This window comes from Podarcis bocagei (genome assembly GCF_964188305.1).
Source record: "Podarcis bocagei genome assembly, chromosome: 6".
Lineage (NCBI taxonomy): Eukaryota > Metazoa > Chordata > Lepidosauria > Squamata > Lacertidae > Podarcis > Podarcis bocagei.
The window spans coordinates 73,422,916-73,430,328 of record NC_138130.1 but is presented as its reverse complement, the minus strand read 5'-3'; the positions used below and the strand labels follow the sequence as shown (position 1 = coordinate 73,430,328).

Here is a 7,413-nt window from a genome sequence, read left to right as displayed (position 1 = left end):
TACCACTATGGGGGGAAATGAAACTGGGTTTATTTGTTTTACACGCTGTTCTGGGAATGCAATTGCTGTGATGTTGCATTTGTTTTTCCTGGTAAATATTCAAAAGGAACTGAAAGGGATGAAGGGTCTAATCCCCCTCCCCCACTGAAATGTAACCTAACAGTACGTATATCCCTATATCCACTTACCTCAGAAGATCCTGAGGAAGCAGCCTGCTGCAGTAATTTTTTTAATCCTTTGCTGTGTAGTGATATATTATCCTTATCATAGGGACAAAGAATAGGAGGCTGGTATTCAGGTCATGGAATTACAGACAAATGATATTATTTACAATTATTTCTCAATTAACAAAAGTTTTTTTTAAAAAATGGTTTGCCAATAGAAACTGAAGGCTTTTGGATCTATATGTCCAGAGTTACCTCAGAACTCTTTTACTTCTGAGGCAATTCAGTCAGTCAAACTGCCATTTGCCTCAGCATTCTGTAAGGCGAAACTTTCCAGTGAGCCATTATGATTTTGCTTTTTAAGAAAATCTTGTTTAATGTGGACTACAGATTCCCCCACCCCGATGCTGTGACCATTTTAAAAAACATACTGTTATGAGTTTGAGGGGAATAGGCTGTTTGCCGAGACCCTTCTAAACCCTGGATACAGCAAGTGTTAAAATATAAGCCAGGCTAGCTTCCTGATGAGGTGATTGCCTGGGTGATGGGCCATTAAAGGGACCAAAGGAAATGGATCTGTGTGAGATGGCAAATGGGTGTCATCCTTCCCGCCCCTCAACTGGCTGGTAGTTGGAAAAAGACAAAGGCAAGAGCTGAGTGTTCAGTAAAGCAAAGCAACAAAAAGGCAGAGAGCAATGCTTGATTTCTGTTTGAATCTAACGCTGTGGCTATAGAAGAAACAAAACACTTTGGGGGTATTAATGCTGTGAGCCTCTCCTTCATAGGCTCAGGTTGTACATATGTGTAAATAAACCAGATATAAAAAAGTCACCACCATCGCTCCAAAAGGAAATATGAACCCTGGGTATGCGCCTGGAACCCCTGGAATCTCACACCACACGGATATTGGGGTGACGTGCAACAGTTTTATAATTTGTTATCTGTTCTGTGGTGTTTTCTGCTTTGATATATTACAAATCCACAAATAAAACATTTTAGAAATGAGAGCTTCTTCTCTTTCCAAACTGCCATCGTTTTAAGACAAAGCATAAAACAGGTTGTTCCTCTTCAACAGGGATTCCCATACTTCCTACCCCCAGAGAGCACTTGAGAAGGGGCTAAAAATTACTGAGGTCTACCAGTCACCAAATGGTGGTAGAGAGACGGTGCCAGTAAAAAATAAAAATAAAAAATCTACCTTAACTATAGCAGCACTGCCTTGCTCCTGTAACATATCACACACTATTTCTATAGTGTATGAACTGCTTCAAAATACCATTGAAAAGCAATTGTGGAGTTGATTTTACTAGCATAGGAAATATGTGGCTCATATGAGAAACATATGGATACATGCCCTTAATCCAGATGCATTCAGCCTAGGAAAGCACTGATAGCATAACTAATCACATATGTGTTTTTAAAAAACAAACAATTTTGCTAGACTGTAACATAATGTCTATACTGCTATTTGTAGACCATTTCATACAATGGCTTAGACCCAGACAAAGTTATCCACACTTTGGTCCCATTGAAATTAATGGAATGTGTTAGTTATGACTAAGTTTTTAATGTGGATTTCAATAGGACCTGTGTGACTTAACACTTCTGACTTGTTATGCACAGTCAGCACATCTTACTGTGATCCTGTTAGAGATATCCCACTTTACAAACTCTAGAATGTCAGTACTGTTACACTCCGCACAAACAAGTGGTGAAAGAGGAGCTGCAGGCGCAATTTGCCCAGGGTCTGCCCAGGATTTTTACCCAAGCTTTACCCAGGTCACATGGCCACCATATATCTCATGCTTTCTGCAGCCTATTCTAATTGACTGTATTGCATTTTGAACCCATCCAGTTGTATGATTCCCAATTTTGTGGTATCACTCATTTAAAAAATCTAAGAAGAAATCACTGTGCTTTTCCCTATATAGCCACACATACAAACTTGGAGAAGTCCACTTCACGCACTGAGAACTTTTGCTCAAATATGCCATAACTTATATTTTATATGCTAGTTTCCATTCTTGGGGAACTATTCCTCATTTAAAATCTGAAATAGACAATATTATCTACTGTCTTTGAGACATTCATTCTTTTATTGCAGAGTATGAGCTTTAGAAAAATGGAAAGGGCATAGAAGTAATTATTTTTTCCACCAAGATTCCTCAGAAAGGGAAACATTCCCCATCAAAAATATCCCTGAAATATGACCGAACAGCCTCACTCTCTTCCCCTCAGAAAAACAAAGCATTACCATAATTGTACTAGTATGATAATTGCACTGTTGTACTTCCCTGAAGTGAAGCGAGTGGGGAATCTACTGGCAAAAGACAGGGGGATTTCCAATTATGTCGTTTGTGGGGTTATTGGGTTTTTTTATATATATCCATGAAATAAATTCTTCAGCTGAATTATCCCACATGTTGTGCTTGGAGATATTCCCAGTGATTTGCTCAGCAGGAGACAAGTGGGAGACAGGCCCAAGCTCACCCAGATCCAGTTTTGATACCATAGTGATAGTTTATTTTCTAAATAAAACAATGACATCTACTTCTTCCCTTCAAGTTCTGCTTTATGTATAGCTGTTCATATTCTAAATTCTTTCCCTCTGCCTAGCCCTGTAAAGCTATAACTGGGAAGGTGCAGGAGATACCTGGCCACTTACGGTACAATAGTTCTGGCTAGATGATGAGTAGACTTCAGCATTGTCAAGGTGAATTGTGTGTCAGTGGCACCAGATGATTAGGGGAACAGTACTATAGAGCCTGCAGTTAGTAATGGGATTTGTCAGAGGCACAACAAACGCAGGCAGCCAAATGAGTTATGGCATTGGACTTTCATTGACACAGAGATGAAGGAGTCAGTTCCTTGGAAGGGCAGGCGTGCGTCTGGTCGTTTAGTTCAACAGCTATGCTGCACTCTGCACAGTTTTCATTTAACATCTGTGTTTCAGTTTTTCCCATACCTAAAAAGCTCTCTAGCAGAGTTTAGTTTCTGTCCAATTGAAAAAGGCACAAGTGCAATATTGCTGGGAATTATAACATTTGTTTAGGGTTGCATTCAGGGCAACACTTGGATAGATGTTCAACCAGCTCCTGCCTCCTTTAAATCTAGTTACAGAGATGAAAGGCTGCTCCCATCTGTATAGCTCTTTGCTGGATTGTGTTTCTTGGTCACACTAGGGTGGGGTGGGCATCCTTTTTGACCCTAAGAAGCACATGCAGATGAGCAAGCAGTGAAAGGCCACATGATTGTGGGTGTGGTCAGGCCCAGCATTTCCCTGTTACACCCCCACATTCTTCACAAACACACAGCCTTCCAACAGTACACATGCAACAGCTGCCACAGGATGGCTGGGGAGAGCAGGTTTTAACCTACACCCCTCAATTCAAATGCAGGTCAGATCACTGTCCCAGCATGGCACAGGAACAGCCATAATTCCCCCTGCCACCCAGTTTATGGTTGATAAACTGGGCAGCAGGGGAAAGTGGGTTGGGTTCACCAGGCCTTGCCCGGGTCACACTGAATATCGTCTAGACTTTAGGGCAAAGGCTAGGAACTGTTTTGGACATAAAATATTCTATAGTGAGGCATTTCACAGGCAGAGTTATGCACCTCCCTTTTCATCCAGGTGCCCCCCCCCTGGGCCTCCTGGATCGCTCTTTCCTCCCCACTCTCCACCTCTGGGTCTACACTCTTCTCATGTTTCCTCTCCAGTTGTCCCTCCCGAAAATGTCTTTGGCTTTCTTTTCTCCATTTCTGACTTGCCCCCTGTTCTCTTGCTCTAAGCCCTGGTTGCACAAGGTCTTTGGTGCCTAACCACACAGCAACAGCTTGTTCCTAATGCTATTGTAGCATCAGTAGCTGCCTGCTCTCATTAGCTGCAGATTCTCCCAACCTTGCAGGCAGGGTCCCCTCCGTAGTCGTCCCTCCCCCCACTGCCCAAACAGCCTCTGCCATCTTCTTGCACAGAGTGGGGGAGGAAGAGCATTTGAGATTGAGCTGTGTGGCTGGAGCAGATACCACAAAAGCAGCCACTCTAATCACACCATCTTTTCTCCACCACTTTTTACCGCAGTAGAAAAAGGATGCAGCAACTGCAACAACAGCAGGAGGACAACAACAACAACAACAACAACAACAACAACAACAACAGTGAAGCACCAGAGAAATGGGAGAAGAAAGGAAGAAGAGGCAGAAATTCTTGAGTGTCAAGAGTAATGGTTAAGTATTATTTTCATCCTCCATGAATTGCTCTAATCATTTTAAGACTGTTGTTTTTCACTTGTTGATCTTCATCTGGAAAATATGTTCAAGAATTCAGAGAGTCTTAATGTTGCACTTCTCTTGGCTTGTATGTAGCACTGGCCTGCCTCCAAAAAGTCAAAGCCTACACATCTAGAAATACTTACTGCAAATTCTAATGTTCTTCTTATTTGCAATGTTAATCCCTAAAAGATAAAAGAGCTTTGAACGATAAATTAACACATTCTGATGGCATGCTTTGATCTGTGAACAATGCCAGAGGGTTCTGATATGCCAATTATAAAAAGAAATCTGATGGCAGTGGTGGGAAAGAATAGGGATTTAGAAAGTCTTCTGTCTCATTTAGTTGCATGCTATCAACAGCTGACAGCAAATAACCACCTTCACAGATCTTTACGCAGTTGCAAGTGAAAAACTAGGCCACAGTAAGGCCTGTATAAAGCGTAGCTTCCACAAAAGTGGCAGGAAGGGACTGGTATGGAGAACCAGCACATAACAGTTCCAGGAAATCATTTTATCCACTTTTATTGTTGAACTTAGCATTCAGGTACAATTCTGTGGATGTCCCCCACCTAATAATGTTTTCAGATATAATAAAGCAACATTATATTGGGATGGCCCAAGCTTTTTCAATTGCTTACTTTAAGTATGGCATAACAAATAAGAAGCATATGCTCTACAACAGGGGTAGGCAACCTAAGGCCCATGGGCCAGATGTGGCCCAATCACCTTCTCAATCCGGCCCACAGGCGGTCTGGGAATCTGTGTTTTTACATGAGTAGAATGTGTCCTTTAAAAAAAGTGCATCTCTGGGTTATTTGTGGGGCATAGGAATTCATTCATATTTTTTTTCAAAATATAGTCTGGCCCACCATATGGTCTGATGGATGGTGGACCAGCCCACAGCTGAAAAAGGTTGCTGACCCCTGCTCTACAACTAGTAATTTTCAAGCTATCTTGATGGTGTAAAGAAGCTTGCATGTTGGGTAGGCAACAGGGTCACCATTGTCACTATGTTCCTGTCCTCATACCTTTCCTAAATCATTTCTATTTCCCCATGTCTTTAGTGTTCTGAACACCATCTTTCATCTCTTCAGCAGCTTCACTTAAATGTCCTCCATATGTTAAAGAAACCTCTGAGTTATAGAGACATTGTATGAAGTAATGGTTACTGACATCAAGAAATACAGTTAACAGGTCAAGGAGGATTTTAAAAAGCCAACATTACTTTCAGTAAGCTCAAAATAAAAACAGCTCCCCAAATCCATGTAAATATCACATGAATCTGACTTGGGAGGCCATGCTTTATTCATGCATAAAATATTTTATTTCAGTATTTGACTACTACCCCCAGTGGAATCAAATTGCTGCCCAGTGCTTCCTACATTTCCTGTGCTCTTGCTGGAAGCCATGGGAAAGGCAGATATAGTAGCTTTCTTCCACAGTTAACTTCTGCTGCCGCAAGCAGTCACAAAAGAACTGAAGGAACATTTGGTGGAGGTGCTTTTGGGGAGGGTGGCATAAAGGAACACTACATTTACACCGTTGGCATCTGTATCTCGGGAGACAATAGAGGAGTACGCCTTTGTGGTCAAACAGTTGACCAAAAAGTTACTTGCTGTAACTAGAGACTGATGTGGGAGACACATGTTTTGTTGCAGCTGGGGCAGATGAAGGCGCCCAGTTATGCTACTGCAGCTGCACCACGGCATTTCTTCTCTCTGCACTCCTCCCAGCAGTGGGGGTTCTCTTGATGGTTCCCCAGCAGGTGCCTCCTACCACTCCTCTGCAGCCAGACAGTCCACAACAGCTGTCACCCAGTGTCAGTAGTATCAAGCTACTTGGACCAATGATCTAAGTCAGTATAAGGTAACTTCCTACATTCCTATGCAACACATCCACACTGATGTCTGCCAAGGTCGATTCTAGAGTGTTGGACCTCAGAATTGCCAAATGTGAACTGAGAGACCCTAAAAACATGATTATTGCATTGCCCTCGGATAATGTGGTCTTTTCAGTTGTTCTTCTAATTAAGGAATTCCCAATTAGCTTCCGCAAAATCCCTGGTTCCCTATGGATGGTTATATCATATTCCTTGCTTAATACTTTTGAATTATTAGGTTGCAATGCTTAGCACATTTCAAATATTTGCAAACATTCAGTTCTGCTTGAATGTGAGCCTCTTTGCAAGTCACGTACATTGTTAAACTAAAAGTTTGACAGCGATGTCTTCACATTTCAGCCATGTTAGTTTCCAGTATATAGCATCTTCTTACTAGGAAAGGATATTACCAGTCGAGCTTGTACATCAAATTTCCTTCCACCATCCAAAATCCATCAACTTCATTTAAAATGTATTGTACACTTCCCGTTGTAGACAGCCAACATGTGTTAGCACAAGATGCATCTGGCATTAAAAGGCAGTATTACAAACCTCTGCTTTGGCAGAATTCGTATGACAAAATTCATATTTTGTCTAACTAAATGTGCACTTGACAGCTGATCCATAACCATTCTATATACTAATAGCAAAATAATTCTCCAATAATAAAAATAACAATTTATTATTTATACACCGCCCATCTGGCTGGGTTTCCCCAGTGTGGACTCTTATGTAGTCAGAACTTTACCATCCATGCACAAGGGGCAAATATCAGCAGGCCTGAGGGAAAACAAAAAAATTGAAATAGTACCCAAACAAAAACCTTTTAAAAAATACTCCGGGGAGGAACCTTAAAATGGCCAAATAACTGACCATGCTCAGTTGGAACAGAATACTGTCTGTCAGCGTAGGGTAATGAAAAACCCAAGAGGGGGAGACTGGAGAAACTTGGAAGAAAGCTGGCTGGCTGGCACCTTGAACAGGAGCGCTCCCTGCTTCAACAAGGTCATATTTGTCTCTTCAAATAGCCATAAAGAAATCATAACTAACATAATTCTGATGTAACACAGAGGCATGCATGCAGAAGACAAGTCAGGAATT

At 41.6% G+C, this 7,413-nt stretch overlaps 1 long non-coding RNA gene across 1 annotated transcript; it reads left to right on the top strand.

The window, feature by feature from the left end:
• The first annotated feature begins 2,693 nt into the window (after window positions 1-2,693).
• LOC308589227 lies at window positions 2,694-6,557 on the top strand. Its single transcript, XR_014009172.1, has 3 exons — window positions 2,694-2,877; window positions 4,243-4,387; window positions 5,293-6,557. It is a non-coding gene; the product is annotated as an uncharacterized lncRNA (long non-coding RNA).
• Window positions 6,558-7,413: the final 856 nt, after the last annotated feature.